Source organism: Rhinoraja longicauda, chromosome 7, assembly GCF_053455715.1.
Source record: "Rhinoraja longicauda isolate Sanriku21f chromosome 7, sRhiLon1.1, whole genome shotgun sequence".
Taxonomy (NCBI): Eukaryota; Metazoa; Chordata; class Chondrichthyes; order Rajiformes; family Arhynchobatidae; genus Rhinoraja; species Rhinoraja longicauda.
The window spans coordinates 70655117-70676399 of NC_135959.1; positions in this window are offsets into that span (position 1 = coordinate 70655117).

Genomic DNA, 21283 nt, shown 5'->3' on the forward strand with positions numbered 1-21283 from the left:
AGCTCATCAACTTTATCATTAACTTCTTAACTGCCCTCAAATTCACTTGGATTCCGTCTGACATCTCTCTCCTTTTCTCGAGCTCTCCTTCTCCATCACAGGGGACAGACTATTTTGGCAGATGTCTACTACAAACCCACTGACCGTCACAAATACCATGACTGCACCTGCTTGCACCCTGGCTCGTGCAATCCCATACTCTCAATTTCTTTGCCTCCACCACATCTGCTGCCTAGAATTGACTCTTCACTCAAGAACAATTTCTTCATTAAACATGCTTTTTCTCCTGCAGTTGTAGATGAATCCCTCGCCCATGTTTCCTCTGTGTCCCGCAGTCTAGCTCGCTACCTCTCTTCCTAGATGGAACAAGGATGGAGTTCCCCTGGTTCTAACCTTTCACCGCACCAGCTTCTGCATCCAGCACATTTATTGACATTTCTTCCACCTTCAGCGAGATCCCACTACCAGTCACATCTTTCCTGTCCTCACCCCTTTCCAATCTCCACAGAGAACACTTCCTTCACAACTCCTTGATTCACTCATCCCTTCCTAATGAAACCGCCCCTCCTCAGATAGATTTCCCTGTAACTGCAAGAGATGTAACATTTGTCCCTACACCACTTCCCTCACTTTCATCAGGGACCTACCAGGTGAGACAGAGGTTAACATGCACTTCTTCGAACATCACCTACTGCATTTGATGCTTCCAATGTGGCATTCATTACATCACAGAGACTAAGCATAGACTGGGTGACTATTGCCGAACACTATGGGATGATCCCCTTCCTAATCATTTTAGCTTTCCATTCACATCCTGACCATTCTCGCCTGGGACTCCTCCTTTGCCAAACTCAAACTAGAATAGCACCCCATATTCAACTTGTTCGCTTACAACCCAACATAATGAACATTGAATTCTCCAATTATATATTACACCACTAACCCCTCTTTCCTCTCCCTCTCCAATCCCTTACTCTGTTAAGGACACATTTCTCCCACTATCCCACTCCTTTTGCCCCCACCCCCACCCATCCCCCTGTGCCCTTCCACCCATATCCCTCCATTGGATTTACATTTCCCATCTCTTCTTTCCATGTCTCCTTTTCATCTATAGCGTATGTCCACCCATCCGCCTCGCAGGCCCTTCTTAATTGCCAGGCCTTGCCCCCCTCTACCTAATTTTCAGCTTTCTCCCCCAGAAACACCGCCTAGCCATTCCATTATGCATTTGTGTCTATATGGTGGCACTTCCTACCCAATGGAGTTTTATATAAGAATGCCTGTAGAGATTCAAGAACGCAACTCACAACCATTACTTGGAAATTAAGGAAGGGTAATAATGCTAATCTTGTCAACAATGCACTAATTCTGAAAATGACTTCAAAGAAAAACCAGGTACACCTTGCCCAGGAAATAATCTCTTTTGTTCCCAGCTCAGCATTCTGCAATTCCCGATCTTATAATACTGTGGTAGGTCAACAAGGTTTTTTCCACCACCTCTTGAAAGGCAATAAAAGATGGTTATTAAAAGCTAGCCTCCATATTTCATGATTGAATACGATAACAGGTATTTCCACCCTACCACAATTGTCAACTTGCCTTCTGTTGCTACCAATCTCAGCTTGATCACAATTGCTGAATACAAAGCCAAAATGTCATCATTCTAAACTATATAGATCCAGTCAAGACTAGAACCTTACTATTGTTAATTCATAATCCATACCTGTTCTTGGAACCAGTCTTATGCATGCTGCTATCCTACTGTTCTTCAAATGTGCACCCCATTAGATGCATGAATGGCTGTTAGTTTAAGGCTACTATCTTGGAGTTCCATCATCCCGCCAAATTTCCAACTTTGACAACCTTCGTCATTATCCATGCTCCACATTATTTTGCGCCTTCTACATATACACTAATCAGACTACCTACATATTCAATCAGATTATTTATATATATATATATATATATATATATATATATATATATATATATCACATGCAACGGAGGTTCTAGCACTTGTTCTTGCAGAACACTACTGGTCACTGACTTTCTGTCAGAAAACCACATCTTCACCATTTATCCTCTGCCTTGTGTGACCATGCAACATCATATCCAGTTTAGCAACTCACTGTGGATCCCATGTGACTTAATTCTCTGGCCCAGCTGCCATGAGGGACCATGCCAAATATATTACTAAAGTCAACGTAGACTACATCCACTGCCCTACTGTCATTAACCAAAGCTGTCACGTCCTCAAACATATTCAATCGAATCAATCACAGGATACTAAGAGAGTCAACGGAGGAGGTGCTGGGGCCTTGATTGAGATCTTTGTATCTTTTTTAGCCACAGACAGTATCTCAGAAAACTGGAGAAGAGCCAGTGTTGCGCCTTTATTTAAGAAGGACAACATGGATAAACCAGAAAATTATAGGCTAATGAACTTTACATCAGTGGTAGTGATATTGGAGCAGATTCTTAAGGACAGGATATATTTGCATTTGGACAAATATATCCCGAATAAGTCCGTGCCTTTAAACAATTCCCACGTGGATTTCTCCCCCAACTGCTGCTCTTAATCTACCCTCCCCAGCTCTTATAGACAATAGGTGCAGGAGGAGGCCATTCGGCCCTTTGAGCCAGCACCGCCATTCAATGTGATCATGGCTGATCATTCTCAATCAGTACCCCGTTCCTTAAATGCATTCAGAGAATTGGCCTCCACTGCCTTCTGAGGCAGAGAATTCCACAGATTCACAACTCTGACTGAAAAAGTTTTTTCTCATCTCAGTTCTAAATGGCCTACCCCTTATTCTTAAACTGTGGCCCCTTGTTCTGGACTCTCCCAACATTGGGAACATGTTTCCTGCCTCTAACGTGTCCAACCCCTTAATAATCTTATACGTTTCGATAAGATCTCCTCTCATCCTTCTAAATTCCAGTGTATACAAGCCTAGTCGCTCCAGTCTTTCAACATATGACAGTCCCGCCATTCCGGGAATTAACCTAGAATTAACCTCTTGCCTAATACTGCTGTTATTAGTCTTCCCCCAATTTAGTACTTTGCCCCAAAGTCCAGTCATATACAGAACTATCTTATAATATGTTAGAAAAATGTTCTGCCACTTTAACTTCAAGCTCATTTCCAAGGTCTAGAATGACACCCACTTGGACCCTTATGGACAATCTACATACGGTTTCAGACCTAACCAAGTCTGCCTATCTAAGCCCCTGGCACTGAGAGTCACTCTACATCCTCAGGGCCAGACCTGCTTCCAACTGTGCTATTATAATGACTTCCACAATTTCCACAACTCTACCTTGCTTGTGCAATAACCTCTATTGGTAGATGGAGGCAATGAGCAACATCTCTTTAAAAGCTTTTTAAGTGCAAGAAAGGCTTCCATCAGCACCAGTTCGTTCACTTGAGCATGGACAAGTCTACACAAAATTGAGTTTGTATGTATACCCTAATACAATAACCTCCATTTAGCATTGGCTGAGCATGAAAATTATGATTATGTTTAGAAGCAGAGACACCTATTGTATATGCCGCTGTAAATCAAATGGGCAGTTAAATTGTGCATCATGACCCCACTTCACTTCCATTCCTATCTAATTTAGCCATCCTATATGTTTTAGATTTCAGACCTTTAATTTAATGGTGCATTTTATGTTCTTTTGTAATCCATTAGAGTATTTAGATACAAAATAGAATATAACCAATATACCCTGTTATGACATACACACGCATGTTGGGCTTTCCTTGATCATCGCAAGATAGAATTAAATTAATATTAGTAGTCTTTCTAGAACTTTAGGTAAAAAAAGTTGGTACCTTTATCTAACCACAGGGCGAAACGGTGGCGTAGTGGTAGAGTTGTTGCCTTACAACGCCAGAGACCCGGGTTTTATCCTGACTATGGGTGCTGTATGGAGTTTGTACGTTCTCACTGTGACCTGCATGGTTTTCTCTGGGAGCTCCGGTTTCCTCACACATTCCTAAGACATGCAGGCTTGTAGGTTAAATGGTTTGGTAAAATTAAAATTGTCCCTAGTGTGTAGGATAGTGTTAGTGTGTGGAGATTGCTGTGGGTACGGACTCGGTAGGCTGATGGGTCTGTTTCCACGCTGTATCTCTAAACTAAACATATTGTGCATTCATTTGAATTGAATGATAATAGTTGACATAATGGCTTTTTATCTGTTTTTTCCCGCTTTTAGTCTATTACCAGTGTGAGAGTCCATTATTAACACGTGACGTACACTAGGACAACAAACAGGAAAAGGTACTGTGAATAATATATGTTAAGCAATCAACATGAATTACTATCTTTATTTGCCAAATTGAAAACTACAGTGTTTTTCTTGTATTGCAGGCTCATCAGCAGGATAACTTCAATATCAAGCCGTTGATGAAGCAATTACCTGATTGCCTGCTGATATGGAACTGTTACATTAGATGTAACATTACACTTGCTTAAATAAACATAATTCAAGCAAAGTGAATAATCCCTGATAGTTGTGCAATTAAATGTAAAACGTAAATGTAAATTTGGAGACAGGTTGTGAGTGGGAAAATTTGGAGGTCAGCAATACAGCATTTGCTGATTTCATATACTGGTTGCAAAGTGGATCTTTACTGTAATTAGAAATTAGATTTGCCACATGTGTGCTTCCAGTTGTAGATTCAACTGATGCATTTACTATGTTCATGTTATAGGAGGAACATTATTGTCCATTATTGCCGATTGTCCGCTATAAACAAGTGTGGGGGGTGGTGGTAATGTCTAACCCAAGGCCAGGAGGGAAGAAATACCACTTTGGAGGGAATGCTCCCAGAAAGCCGCAGAGAAGCCGAGCGGTGGTTCCCCACAGCCAGACTCAGGGACGGAGCGTCAGGAGAGGACCCGGTGGCGGTCGAGGAGGATACCGATGATCAAGGAAGGGGACGGGCTGGAGATCGAAGACGGGTGGTCGAGGTCGAAAGCGGGCGCCAGCGATCGAGGTCACGGGCGCCAGCCATTGAGGACGGGCTAATGGAGGATGCCAGAGCACTGACGCACCGAGAACAAAGTGGAACCTTTGGGGACTAAATGGAATACTTTGTAACTTTTTCAACACCCGATATGTGGGGACTCTTTGAATACCTTGTGTATGCAAAACAAAGAATCTCACTGTGACATGCCACATGTGATAATAATAAAGTATCATTCATTAAGTATCATTCAAACAAGTAGGAATTCACAGGCCCCGCAAGTAGTATACCAGGTCAGGGACGGGCCCGGTACTCACACCGCTTTCATGCTGCTCGCTCTTTCTGGTTCCACATCCAGAAGCATGCCACGTGACGCATTGGGTAACCTGACGGAAGTGGGGGACGGTGCAAGGGGTGCCTCGGCCCGCTATGACCAACATCCGCTATGTACAGATCTGTTATTACAAAGGTTTATTCAATTGAGTTAATGGTAGAAATCATATGAGCATTGATGTGCAATTGGAGTGCAACTCCATAGGTCTCTGAAAGTGGCAACAAAGGTGGATATGATGGTAAAGCAGGACAGGATTGAGTATAAAACTCATGCACTCATGTTTCAGCTGTATAAAACATTAGCAAGATGTATAAGAAGGAACTGCAGATGCTTGTTTAAACTGAAGATAGACATAAAATGCTGGAGTAACTCAGCGGGTCAGACAACATCGTTGGAGAAAAGAAATAGGTGACGTTTTGGTTTGAGACCCTCCTTCAGACTGCGAGTCAGGGAAAAGGGAAATGAGAGATATAGGCAGTGATGTGAGAGATATAAAACAAATGATTGAAAGGTATGCAAAGAAGTAATGAAAAAGGAAACAGGCCATTTTTTACCTGTGTGCTAGGTGAGAACAAGTATAGACAATGAAACTCAACAAGACGACTTTGAAGCTGGCATGACGGGAGGGGAAGGGATGGAGAGTTAGTGGATGCAAAGATTACTTGAAGTGAGAGAAATTAATATTCATACCACTCAATTGTAAACTGCCCAAGGAAAATATGAGTTGCTGTTCCTTCAATTTGCATTTGGCCTCACTCTGCCTAGGAGAGAGAAAGGTCAGTGTGGGAATGGGAAAGAGAATTAAAATGTTTGGCAACCGCGTGATCAGGTTCCTCCCTCATAGCCATCCATGGGCCCCAGCAAACTTCCAGTGAGGCAGAGGTTCACATGCACGTCCTCCATCTACTGGATTTGGTGTTCCGAATGTTGCCACCTTTACATCGGCGAGACTGAGGAAAGGTGTTCAGCAAAATGATCGTCCAGTCTTCGTTTGGTCTCACCGATGTATGAGTAGACACCTTGAAAAACAGATACAGTAGATGAGATTGGAGGAGGTGCAAGTGAAAGGACTGCCGAGGTCCCTGGTCGGAGGCATAAGACTTTATTTGTGTGGATGGAGCTTAGAAATAAGAAAGGTGCAAGACTACTATAGGCCCCACAATAGAAACCAGGAGAAAGATGAAAAGATATGTAGATGTTACCGAAAGATGCCAAAGCAACAGGGTTGTCTTCATGGGTAATTTTAACTTTCCCAATATTGACTGTGACTTGCTCAGTGCCAAATGCTTAGATGGGGCAGAATTTATGAGATGTATGCATGAGAGTTCCTTGAAACAGTATGTGGTTGTATCTCCTAAGTTCACCCTCAGGAATGTTCATCTAACTTCTCAGACAATGACCCTGGGAAAACACGGGGCCTCCGGCTCAAAGCGAACATAGAATGCAGTTGTCCTGTAGTTCATCAGGAAAGGCTGCAGTATCACCAGCAATGCTGCATGACTGCTTTGCAGCAGTTATAGTGTTCAGTCCTTGCCAGTCTGAGGCTATCCGAATGATTGTACTGCAAACTCAAGTATTGTCTCTTGTCATTCGTGATGGCTTGGCAAAGATCATAGCGATCTGTTTTGTGCTGCTCGGGATCGTTTCCCTTTACACAACGGTCTGAGGGAATGTACCTCACAGTTCATCCATGGTTTCCGGTCGTGGTTGGTGGACCAGTTGCACCTTCGCTGACGGAGCGCGTGTTCAGTGAAACAATCGCCTAGACTATGGTAAGAGCTGTGGGGTGAGGCTTAAGTGGAGTGGATGTGGAGAGGATCTTTCTCCTCATGGGAGAGTCTAGGATTAGAGGACATAGCCTCAGAATTAAAGGACTTTATTTTAGGAAGGAGATGAGGAATTTCTTTAGTCAGAGGGTGATGACTGGAATTATTTGCCACAGAAGGCTGTGGATGCCGTCAGTGGATATATTCAAGGCAGAGATCGATAGATTCTTGATTAGTACGGGTGTCAGAGGTTATGGGAAGAAGGCAGGAGAATGGGATTAGGAGGGAGAGTTATATCAGCCATGATAGAATGGCAGAGTAGACTTGATGGACCGAATGGCCTAATTCTGCTCACCACTTACGATCTTATGCTTGGTATCTCTGATGTAAAGCAGGCCACAACTGGTACACCAAATACAGACATGGAGGGAGGAGATGCACGTGAACCTCTCTTGGAAGGACTGCTTGGGTCCCTGGATGGATTTGAGGGAGGAGCTATCGGGACAGGTGTTACATCTCCTGCAGCTGCAGAGGAAAGTTCCTGGTGGGGTGAAAGGTAAAGACCAGGGAAACTATGCTTATTCTGACAACTGGGAGGGGAACTGAGAGCAGAACTACAGGACACAGAGGAGACATGGGTGAGTGATCCATCAATGTTAGCAGGGTGAGGGGAGGGAAACCATGTTTACTAAACAAAGAGGACATCTTGGATGTTCAAGAATGGAAAGCCTTATCAGATGCGGTGGAGGTGGAGAAATTTAGAGCAGGGGATAGCTTTAGTAGAGGGAGGGTGGGAGGTGTAGTCTAGATAACTGGGAGTCGGTGGGTGGTATGTGGTAGAGATCAGTCGATAGTGCGTCACCTGTGATGGAGACAGTGAGATCAAGGGAAGAGAGGTGTCCAAGAGAATTTGAGGACAGGGTGGTAGCTAGTAATAAAGTTGATGAAATGAACGAGTTCTGCACGGGTGCCAGAAGCAATCCCAATGCAGTTGTTGAAGAATGCAGTTGGTGTGAAGAAGAGTCTCAACCTGAAATGTCACCCATTCCTTCCCTCCAGAGAAGCTGCCTGTCCCAATGAGTTATTGCAGCATTTTGTGTCTATCTTCAGTTGTGCAGAGTTGGGGAATGTTGCCTGAGGCAGCCCAATACCAGTCACACGTTCCCATCTACACCCCTTTCTGCCTTCTGCAGAGACCGCCCCCTCCACAACTCCTTTTTTTTCTCACCCCATGTACGTCCCTCCGCAACCGCAGGAGATCTAACACCTGTCTCTATACCTCTTCCCTCATATCCATCCAGGGACCGCAGCATACTTCCAGTGAGGCAGAGGTTCACAAGAATGCTGGATTTGATGTTCCGAATGTTGCCACCTTTACGTCGGCGAGACCAAGCATTAATTCGTCAAGCACTTGTGCTCAGTCTGCCGAGGCCTGCTGAATCGCATGGTTGCTAACCATTTTAACTCCCTTTCCCCTTCCCACACTGATCTCTGTCCTGGGACTCCTCCATTCCCAGAGTGAAGTTACACGCAAACTGGAGGAACAGTAACTAATTTTCTGCTTGCGTAGCTTACGACCTAATTATGAATATTGAATTCTCCAATTTTAAGTTACTAACCTACAAAACCCCCTTTTTAATTCATTCAATCAATCATTCAATCAATCCGTCCATCTATCTATCTATCTACTGCAGATGTTGGTTTAAATCGAAGATAGACACAAAAAGCTGGAGTAACTCGCGGGTCAGGCAGCTTCTCTGGATAGAAGGAACGGGTGACTTTTTGGGTTGAAACCCTTCCTCAGACTGAGTCGGGAGAGGAAGACATAGATGTGGAGGGGTAAGGTGTGAAAATGAGAGATCAAAGGGGATCAACGAAAATGCAGAATGGATCATTATTAGCTGAGGGTCAGGTGACAACGAGGCATACAATCAGAAAAGGTTAATCAGGACATGAAAAGTGGTCGGAGAACTAGGAATGGGGAGGGATGGAAAGAGAGGGAAAGCAAGGATTGATTGAAGTTAGAGAAGTCAATCTTCGTACTGCTGGGTTGCAAGCTGCCCAAGTGAAATATGAGGTGCAAATTCCACTAATTTGCATTGGGCCTCGCAGTCACAGTGAAGGAAGCCCAGGACAGCAAGGTCAGTGTGCGAAGTGTTGAGCAACCGGGAGATCAGGTAGGTCTAGGCAGACTGTTCAGCGAAACGATCGCCTATTCTCACCGATATATAGGAGTCCACACCTGGAACAGAGAATACAGTACATGAGGTTGGAGGAGGTGCAAGTGAACCTTTGCCTCACTTGAAGGGACTGTCGGGGTCCTTGGGCAGAGTCCTGGCAGGAGATATAGGGACAGGCGTTGCATCTCCTGCGGTTGCGGGGGCAAGTACCTGGGGAGGGGGTGGTTTGGGTGGGAAGAGACAAGTTAACCAGGGAGTTGCGGAAGAAACGATCTTTGCGTAAAGCGGAAAGAGGTAGAGATGGGAAGATGTGGCTCGTGATGGGATCCCGTTGGAGGTGGCGAAAATGTCAAGAGGATTATGCGCCGTATGTAACGGCTAATGGGGTGAAAGGGAGGACTAAGGGGGCCCTGTCCCTGTTGTGACTGGGGGAGTTAGTTTAAAATAATTGCACTTCATTTCTGACATGTACCTGACGTGATCTATATAATTTTCCACAGAATTTCTAACCATTATGATAATATGACTGCAGATTATCTTATGAGCCTGCAGGTGGTAGTATTTCCATGCTTTTGCAGTCTTTATATCAACAATGAATCCAACCTATCTAAAAGACATGCTGTCAGGAGTGGCAACTAATGGCCCACATTTCTATTTCTTGGACCCCTGCAATAAACCATAAATAGTTCATCAAAAAGATATTGACACAATGTTATTTGGTTATGAGTTCCAGGAAATGGAATCAGTGAACATGTAATGTTCTATTTACAATTCATAATTACAATGCAATAATCATACAATGCAAATGCAATACAATAATCATAATTACAATGCAACTCGGAGAGTAGCCTGCAGGGTATGGTGTTCCTAAGCACCTTTTGACCTTTAACCAGGCACGTTGAACCACTATTTTTGCCCTTCAAATCATGTTTTCAGTAATGGTCATCATGCTCTGCTCACAAATTTGAATCCCTGGCTTCTGATCAATATTTTATTTCCGAGACTTCGTGTATTTAGTCATAAGGCCAAATGTGAAAAATAGATGTGTGACTGTTAAAGGGGTCAATTTATGGAATAGTTGCAACAATGAATTAAAAGAGTAGTAATATGTGTAAATTCAAGAATATGTTCAAAAATATTATATTTGAAAGATGCAAAATATGTGATCAACACTGAGAACTGACTGACATGACAGAAATGATGGTTCTTGACTATATTTGTGTTTCTTTCTATGTTTTGTTTATCTGCTTCTGACTTATGATGTTGTGGTTTTTTTATTATTATATTTTGTTAAGGGTAGGCACAATAAGCCTACGCCTTTTTTTTCAGTCAGAAAATATCATGTGTGATTATATTCTTTTATTTTTGATACAATGATTTCGTGCTATTTAACTTTCACAACTGTATGGTCAATCTGTTATATTGTATTGACCGGAAAATAAATAAACAAATAAAATAAATAAAATTAAAATAAAGAAACCACTAATGTATTGTTAGAGAAAACTTTAAAACACACCACAAAGATCAGGCCAGGCAATCAATACTTTTATTTAAGAGCATCTAATACAGTGATTGCTAGGAGCAATCTAGTAGATTGCTCATCGAATAAAGAATTCACCTGCTCCTTATATACAGAATCTCTCTTAGATGTGTTGCTTACTTTTGCAGGCTCTTAAGCATTTCTTCAGAATAGTCTTACAACAATTATAAATCATGCACCTCCAAAAGACACAGATCAACAAACACATCTCAATCCCAGGTTGACACAAAATGCTGGAGTAACTGAGCGGGTCAGGCAGCATCTCTGAAGAGAAGGAATGGGTGACGTTTCGGGTCGAAACCCTTCTTCAGACTGAACATCTCAATCCCACCTCATTGCAGATAAACAGACCCCTTTGACCTAATTTAATTGTTTGATTTATGCCATTTGTCCTTTACAGTATCCACAGAAGGAAGCCATTCTAATCCAGATCACATTTACCCTTTCATTATTTATCTATTGTCTTGCAACTCATTCATTCACACACATTTTTGTCCTCCAACTTTCAATCAAATATCTTTGCATTAAGACTTCAGCTAATTTATTCTAAAAAAGATGATTGACAGGGCACTGTATACATGAACTTTATGTAATGCACGGTGGCGCAGCGGTAGAGTTGCTGCCTTACAGCGAATGCAGCGCCTGAGACTCAGGTTCGATCCTGACTACGGGCGCCGTCTGTACGGAGTTTGTACTTTCTCCCCGTGACCTGCGTGGGCTTTCTCCGAGATCTTCGGTTTCCTTCCACACTCCAAAGACGTACAGGTATGTAGGTTAATTGACTGGGTAAAATGTAAAAATTGTCCCTAGTGTGTGTAGGATAGTGTTAATGTGCGGGGATCGCTGGGAGGCACGGACTCGGTGGGCCAAAGGGCCTGTTTCCGTGCTGTATCTCTAAATCTAAAAATTTATAAAGGTATTTGGTAAGGTCCACAAGGCTGTCCAGAAATTTAGATTACATGGCATCTTGGATGAATTTACCAATTAGAAACAAAATTAGAAACAGAATTAGAAACTCGCCCAAAGGCTCGTCAGTTGGTGAGGCCAGGGAAATTAGGGTATTTGGCCCATACCCTTAAATCTTTTTTATCTTCTTATCTTTATCTTTATAAAGGAGGGTATTTGTGCTTGGAATCTGGGTATGTAGACGAGGCACTAAACAATGCATCTGGTTTCACCAAAGAGACGGACAGGGAGGACACTGAGATCAGTGTGGAGAGTACTAATATGCAAAGGCAGTATGAGATTAAAAAGGAGAAGGAATTGGGGGTCTTGAAGAACATGAAGGTGGAGAAATCCCCAAGGCCTGATGGGATCTATCCAAGATTATTGATAAAAGCTTGAGCGGGGATAGAGGGTGCCTTGAGAAAGATCTTTGCATCTTCTCTAGCCATAGGGGAGGTCCCGAGGGATGGGAGAGTAGCTACTGTTATTATTTTGTTTAAGAAGTAAAACCCATTGAGCCTCAAGTCAGTGGTAGAGAAGCTATTGACGAGGATTCTTTGGGGTAGGATTTACTCCTATTTGGAAGAGGATGGGTTAATTTGGCACAGACAACATGGCTTTTACATTGTAGGTCGTTTCCTACAAACAGGAGTTTTATAACGAGGTGGCAAAGGTGATCTATGCAGGTATGGCAGTGGATGCTGTCGACATGAATATTAGTAGGGAATTTGATGGGGGAACTGATGAGGGTGCAGGCTGTGGATGGCAGATCTCCAGAGGTGATAAAATCAGAGATAGTCCTGCAGATTATGGCCTGGTGCTGATCCATGCAGTCATGGTCAAGGAGTAGGTAAGAGGAGGCGTCCGAGTGCTGGCGTCTGGCCTCAGCATGGTAGAGGTCAGTCTACGAGACTACAATGTCACCTCCCTCGTCGGCGGGTTTGATGATAATTTTGGAATTGTTGCAGAGTTGGCGTTTTGAGGGGGTGGGATTAGAGTAAGTAAGAGGAGTGGAAAGGTCAAGACAGTTGCTATCTCACCAGCAGTTAGAGATTTAAAAAAAGGTCCAGAGAGGGTAGATGGCCACCTGGGGGAGTTCAGGAGGAATGTGGGAGATGGGAGGAGGGGTCATCAGTGGGTGGTGAGGAGTCTTTCCCGTAGAAGAAGGCACAGAGGCGGAGGTGAAGGAAGGAAAGCTCTACATCATGGCAAACGCAGATTTTGCTGAGGTGGGCACGGAGGGGTGCAAAGGTAAGGCTTCTGTTGCGGACAGACCATCCTGTATCAAAAAAGGGGGGTCAGAGGAAATGGTGAAAACATGATGGGGGTGAGGGTTGGGGTCAGAGGGGAGCAGAGGGGTAAAAAGAGGCTTGGACGAGATGCTGTGGGGGATGATATGGGTTTAAGTAAGGAGGGGGGCTGTGAGGGGTGTTGTATGGGTGAGGGGTGGTAGGGGTAACATGGTTGAAAGAGGGCAGCAGGGCCCAGTGGCACCATTCTTGAGGTTACCTGTTGGAGTGGGGGAGCAGTAGGACCCAGGACGGTCAGACCAGGTGGTGTTGGAGCCCACAGCTTGGAGGCTCTTGGCTTTGAGCTGAGCCTGGAGCTCAGCTGAACCGCACAAACAAGCCTGTATTTGGAGGTATTCGCATCAGGGAGAGTTTGGAGAGCCTTGGATTGTTTTCTCTGGAACACCAGAGGGTATGGAGAGTCGTGATAGTAGTATATTAAATTATGAGAGACATTGAGAGAGGGTAGACAGAACCTTTCTCCCAGGATGGAAATGTCTAACACTAGAAATATCTAATACTAGCTCACCTATAGCTTCAAGGCAAGAAGGGCAAAGTTTTAAGGAGATGTTTTACTCAGAGGGTGGTGAGTGGTCTGTTTTAGTTTTGTTTATTATTGTCATGTGTACTAGTGTATGGTGAAAAGCTTTTGTGTTGAATGCTATCCGGTCAACAAAAAGACTGTATGTGATTACTATCAAACCATCCAAAGAGGAAAGATACAGGATAAATGGCATCACATTTAGTGAAAGATGAAGATTGATAAAGCCTAGGTGTAAGTGGAGGCACATTTGACAGTGGCATTTAAAAGACTTGGGGATAGGCATATGAATATGCAGGGAATGGAGGGTTATGGTTTATGTGCAGTCAGATGAGAGTTGCCCTTGTCATCATGTTCAGCACAGACAATGTGGGCTGAAGGGCCTGTTCCTATGCAGTGCTGTTCTATGTTGTATGTTGTATGTTGTATGTTGTAAGTACCCACTGTAGAATAAACCTAACCCTCAGATCTCCTTTGAATTTCCCCCTACTCACCTTCATTTTGTGCCCTATAGATCTGGCTTCTCCTGCCATGGGAAAGAGGTTCTAACTATCCATGTGCAGGAAGGAACTGCAGATGTTGGTTTAAACCGAAGATAGACACAAAATGCTGCAGTAACAGCGGGACAAGCAGCATCTCTGGAGAGAAGGAATGGGTGATGTTTCGGGTCGAGACCCTTTTTCTGAAGAAATGCTGCCTGTCCCGCTGCATAGCATTTTGTGTCTATTAAAGAGAAACATTTCCTTTTTCTCTATATCACTGTCAAAGTCTCTCATTTCCCTCTCCTCTGACTCTCAGTCTGAAGAAGGGTCTTGACCTGAAACATCACCTATTCCATTTCACCCGAGATGCTGTCTGACCCGTTGAGTTGCTCCAAATTTTTGTCTCTAACTATCTATCATTTCTATGCTCCTCACAATTTTACAAACCTCTGTAATGTCATCCTTTAGCACCTAGGTTCCAGTCAAGTCAAGTCAAGTCAAGTCCAGTTTATTTGTCACATCCACATACAAGATGTGCAGTGAAATGAAAGTGGCAATGCCTGCGGATTGTGCTAAAACTACAAACAGAATAGAATTATATATTTTTTAAAGACACAACACAAAAAATAAATTAATACAGTGAATTAGTCCGTGGTGATATAAGAGTTAACAGTCCTGATGGCTTGTGGGAACAAACTCCGTCTCAACCTCTCTGTTTTCACAGCGTGACAGTGGAGGCATTTGCCTGACCGTAGCAGCTGGAACAGTCCGTTGCTGGGGTGAGAATAAACCAATCCTATTCTATCTTTCCTTAGAACTTCAGGCCTCCATTTCAGGCAAAGTCCTGGTAAATCGCCTCTGCACTCTCTCGACTGCTATCATCGGTTCCTTCTGGAAGTGCGGCAACCATAACTCTACACATTATCTCTCAGCCTCCAGCGTGAGGGAGGCTGATTGTGAGTAACCCCAGTGAGAGTAAACCCAGTCTATCCAATCGCAACCTTTAACTAATGACCTCCATTACAAGCAACATCCTCGTGAATCTCTTCAGCATTCTTACTAAAGTTCCTACGTTCAGATCTCTATGTAATACTCAAAGTATAATTCATGCCTTTGAGTCCTGGCAACATCCTTATCAAAATGTACCTGCACTTTTTCCAGTTAGTGCCATCTTTCCTTCAGCAGAGTGACCAAAACTGAACACGGTACTTCAAGTGTGCCTTCACCAACGTCTTGTGCAACTGGAAGACTACATCCCAACTTCTATACTTAGTTACCTGACTGATGAAAGACAATGTGCAGACAGTGAGGAAGGCTGACAGAAGATACAGATAGATCAGCTGCAGCAGAGAAATGGCAGATAGAGCTTAACCCAAACAAGTGCAAGTGAATGTTGAGAGAATATACAGTAAATGGCAAGACTCTTAACAGCATTGATGTGCAGAGGGTTCTTGGAGTCCAAGTTCACAGCTCATTGAAGATGGCAACACAAGAAGAAAGAGTGTTAAAGAAGGCATACGTCATGCTTGCCTTCATTGCTAGGGGCATTAAGTAAAAGAGTCAGGAAGTCATGATGCAGCTTTATGGGACTTTGGTTAGACCACATTTGACTCTATCACTCTATGAGTTTTACACTAGGGTGGTAGGGGCCAGGAACCCTTTGCCAGGTGTGGTGGTGCATGCAGATAAGATCGTGGCACTTAAGAGGCTTTTGTATAGACGTATGGAAGTGCAGGGAATAGAGGGATATGGATCTTGTGCAGGCAGATTAAATCATTTCAGCTAGGCGTCATGTGGGCCATTGTGGGCCAAAGGACCCATTCCTGTGCTGCACTGTTCTACCTTCTATAAAATGCATTACTGTTATTTACTACTACACCAATTGTGTGCCATCACCATGCTTGCTAATCAGTCCACCTACATCCTCAGATGTTGTACACATGGACGTTAAATCTATGAATTCAACAAGGTCCCCCAACATCGGCTGATTTTAAAGATTAAATCACGTGGGATCCATGGCGACTTAATAGGTTGAATTTTAACTTGGCTTGGTCATATCGGACAGTGATGGAGAGGCATTATTGTGACTGGAGTTCTATGTGCACTTGTGTTTCACACTCATTAGCGCTGGGACCTCTGTTGTTTATAATTTTATATCAATGATTCGGGTGAAAATGTAGGCAGTCGGATTCGTACATTTGTTGATGATCTCAGAATGGGTAGATTGTAGATAGTGAGGAAGTTTGTCAAAGGGTACATTGGAATATGTATCAGTTGGAAATCTGGGAGGGTAAATGGCAGATGGGGTTTAATCCAGAAAACTGAGGATGTACATTTTGAGAGTACGTGGCGGCGCCTAACGGCAGCGGCTGACTAGCAGTCTGTCCGTCTTTTTTTTGTTGAGTGTCGGTGTTGGGATGATTTTTATATATTTTTTTTTGGTTGTGTATGTGTGGGAGGGGGTGGTGGTGTGTGGGGGGTGGGTGTGGGTGGGTGGGTGTGGGGAACTTTTCTCTTCCTCACGGCGCGGGGTGCGGCTCGGCTGCAGGGCCTAACATCCCCCGGTGCGGCTCGGCCACTGGACTTTACATCCCGGTGTGGCTTGGCCGCTGGACTTTACATCCCGGTGCGGCTTGGCCGCTGGACTTACATCGCCCGGTGCAGCTCGGCTGCGGGGCTTAACACCGCCCGGTGCAGCTCGGCTGCGGGGCTTAACACCGCCCGGTGCAGCTCGGCTGCGGGGCTTAACACCGCCCGGTGCAACTCGGCTGCGGGACTTAACACCGCCCGGCGCGGCTCGGCTGCGGGACTTTTCACCGCTGGTGCGGCTCGGCTGCGGGACTTAACACCGCCCGGTGCGGCTCGGCTGCGGGACTTTTCACCGCTGGTGCGGCTCGGCTGCGGGACTTAGCTGCGCAAGGCTTGGTCGCGGGCCTTTCATCGCCCGGTTCGGCCGCGAGACCTTTCAGCGCCCGTTGCGGGGACTGTGCGGGTCGGTCGGGGACGAGCTGTCTGTCCGTGGGCGTGGGGAAGAAAGGGGAAGTTTTGTTGCCTCCATCACAGTGAGGGGGTGTTTGGAGTCACTGTGATGGACGTTTGTGTTGGGGTTATGTGTCTTGTGTTCTTTTTTTTTTTCTATGACTGCTATGTAGTTTCGTTCGGTACTTCGGTACCGAACGACAAATAAAGCTCTGTTATACCTGTTATAAATGCAAGAGGAGAATATATTGCAAATGGCAGGACCTTTATGAGCATGGATATACAGAAGGATTTTGGTGTGCATGTTACTCTAAAAGTGGCAACACAGATGGACAGCATGTATTTTATGTCTTTTTTTTTACACTGTGTAGTAGATGCCTGAAGCCCATTGCCAGGGGAGAGGTAGAAGCAGATACATTAGCCATGAAGGATAAGTATTTAGACAACACTTGATCTGGTAGGAGATAGGTGGATATCAACTTTGTTCTGCCAAATAGGATTAGTTTAGTTTGGAATCATGGACGGTGCAGCCATTATGCACTGACGAGCCTATTCTTGTGTTAAATTATTCTTTGTTCTGAATTCTATGTTCTATGTTAAGTTGATATTTCAACTCTTTTTCTCTCTCCAGTAATTCTGCGTGTCAAGCCAAATAATTTCAGCAAATTGTCTTTTGATTTTAGTTTAAAACTTGCATTACCAATTGATTGAATGCTTAATCCTTTTATTTCCAAACACATTTTTAGTTTAAGAAAATAACTGCAGATGCTGGTACAAATTGATTTATTCACAAAATGCTGGAGTAACTCAGCAGGTCAGGCAGCATCTCGGGAGAGAAGGAATGGGTGACGTTTCGGGTCGAGACCCTTCTTCAGACTTCATTTTTAGTTTAGTTTGGTTTAGAGATACAGCACGGAAACTGGCCATTCAGCCCACCGAGTCCACACAGACCAGCGATCCACGCACATTAACACCATCCTACACAGACTAGGGACAATTTATATTTATACCAAGCCAATTAACCTACAATTAAGCAGGTCTTTGGAGTGTGGGAGCAAACCAAAGATCTACGAGAAAACCCACACAGTCATCTGGAAAACATACAAACTCCGTACAGACAGCACCCATAGTTGGGATCGAACCCGGGTCTCTGGCGCTGTAAGGCAGCAACTCTATCGCTGCTTAATTAAATACTTGTTTATTAAATGTTGTTTAATAAAATACTTACTTAGTTTTACCTCTGGTGTCTGTGCAAATGTTTCTATATGTTTTATGTAAAAATTGTAAATTCCTTTGTGATGGTTCTCTGTTTTGTTCTTTCAATTTAGCTTCAGGGGCTCTCCAGAAGTTCAAAGCCACATGAATGATAATCGGATCAATTTTCACAAAAGGCTGTGGAGCTGCTTCGTCATTTAAATGCAGCTTGTTAGTATAGTAAGAGGCAACAGCTCAGCCATACGTGGGACTGTGAATGTAAAAGGATTTTGAACAAAGACATTATGTCATGATCAAGCAACGTGTTTCTATTTAATAGTGCTGGTCATGCGTAATATGTGATTGAATCATTAAAGCAGATCACGACCTCTGCTAATCAGGCCACGAACTGCAATGCTATCTTAATCTGCTTGCTTATGGCCCACCACACAATTCTGATGCTAGACACTTTTGCTGTGTCAATATAGACAAAAATGTTAAATAGTGAAAGATGAAACAATATGAAAATGATTTGTTGCAGCAGCAATTTTATGCTTAAATATTTATAAATATTCTTGAACTCTTCTGGAAAGGATTTGTGCAGATTTGTTCCCTCTTTCAGTCTAAAACACGTTTTGTTTCAAATTGATTTTCAAGTAAACTAAATCATCAACTGGGCCACTTTCTCATATTTACTCTTTTCTCTCTCCCACCCAAAGCAATTTTCAAGCCGTTTTATTAATTTGTTTTCTTTCTTCAATATTTTTTGTCTATTCTTTGCATGAGATGACTTTTCACGATTGTACTGTATCTATTTAATTTTTAAATTGTGTATTCTTCCTTTCCCATATTTCTGCTTCTACTTGCAGGCTCGTTCATTCCTTGTTTTTCATTTTAAAAGTACCTCTTTCTCGCAACACCTGTTGCCCTTCGTTTCCATTAGTTTCTGCTTTTGTTTTTTAATAATTAGCATTTTAATCATTGTTACTTACTTCAGTACCTGGAGCTTGGGAAGATGGTCAGTGGTCTGATAGAGGTTTGTGTACAAGGTCATGAGGGGAATAGATCGGGTAAATGCACGGAGCCCTTTACCCAGAGTGGGGGAATCAAGAACCAGAGAACATAGTTTTAAGGTGAGAGGGGTAATATTTAATAGCAACCTGGGGGACAATATTTTACACACAAAGGTTGGTAGGTATACGGAACGAGCTGTCAGAGGAGGTAGTTGAGGCAGGCACTATCACAAAATGTAAGACATTTGGACCAGTACATGGACAGGAAAGGTTTAGAATGATGTAGGCCAAACGCATGCAGGTGGGACTAGTGTAGATGGAACATGTTGGTCGGCATGCACAAGTTGGGCCGACTGGCCTTTTCCATGCTGTATGACTATGACTCCATGGAAGGGCAGGGCATTAGATTATATCCACAAAAGAATTGGCATGAGCAATCTGTCTTTGCCCCATGAAACCCTTGCTTTCCCTCTCTCTCTCATCGTTTGCTTTGATCTGTTGTTTTCACGCCTTACCCTTCCATATCTCTGTCTCCCTCTCCCCTGACTCTCAGTCTGAAGAAGGGTCTTGACCTGAAGCGTTACCCATTCCTTCTATCCAGAGATGCTGCCTGTCCAGCCGAGTTACTCCAGATGGATGCCGACCAAGGTGCATATTTGTGATAGTTTTATTTGTCTACATTTGTCCGATATCCCTCCAAACTTTTCCAATCCATATAACTGCCCAAATGACTTTTAAATGTTGTAACTGTACCAACCTCTACCATTTCATAGGGGGAGAAAGCTGGAAGATAGGTGGAGATGGGACAAACATGGCAAGTGATAGGTGAATACAGGTCCATATGTTGCTGCATAGATCCACCAGCCCCTGTGTGTAAACCTACCTCTCAGGTCCACTTTAAATCTTTCCCCTCTCATCGTAAAACCTCGTCCTTTAGTTTCACGCTCCCTTAGCTTTGGAAAAAATAATGTAAGAAAATAACTGCAGATGCTGGTACAAATCGAAGGTATTTATTTCACAAAATGCTGGAGTAACTCAGCAGGTTAGGCAGCATCTCAGGAGAGAAGGAATGGGTGACGTTTCGGGTCGAGACCCTTCTTCGGACTGATGTCAGGGGGCGGGACAAAGGAAGAATATAGGTGGAGACTGGGAAGGGGGAGGGGAAGAGAGGGACAGGGGAACTATCTAAAGTTAGAGAAGTCAATGTTCATACCGCTGGGCTGCAAGCTGCCCAAGCGAAATATGAGGTGCTGTTCCTCCAATTTCTGGTGGGCCTCACTATGGCACTGGAGGAGGCCCATGACAGAAAGGTCAGACTGGGAGTGGGAGGGGGAGTTGAAGTGCTCAGCCACAGGGAGATCAGGTTGGTTAAGGTGGACTGAGCGAAGATGTTGAGCGAAACGATCGCAGAGCATGCGTTTGGTTTCGCCGATGTATAGAAGTTTGGAAAAAGTAAAAAGGATACAGCAATGTGTCCATCCATCTTATCGTTGCCCCTCATGATTTGATAAACGTCCATAAGGTCATCCCTCAGCTTCCTTCGCCTGAGAGAAAACTGTCACAGCCTATCCTTATAACAAGCCCTGCAGTCCAGGGCTCTCTCACAACTTGGCCACTCTTAAAAGCCCATTCTGCTGCACCTTGCCTACTTTTTAATGGCTACTCAATTAGCCAATGTGGATCACTCAACCAATCCAACAGCTACCTTTTCAAATCTCAAAGCTCCAACACTGGAATAGATTGACCGGTTTTGAACTCTTCCAATTACAACTTACAAACCTGCCTGTCAGCTGTCAGAGGTTATGGGGAGAAGGCAGGAGAATGGGGTTAGGAGGGAGAGATAGATCAGCCATGGATTGAACGGCAGGGTAGACTTGATGGGCCGAATGGCCCAATTCTGCTCCTATCACATGATCTTATGATCTTGATTCCTCCCTCCAGTACAGGTTCGATCCTGCATGGGGTGAAGGCAGGAACGGGGTACTGATTGAGAATGATCAGCCATGATCACATTGAATGGTGGTGCTGGCTCGAAGAGCCGA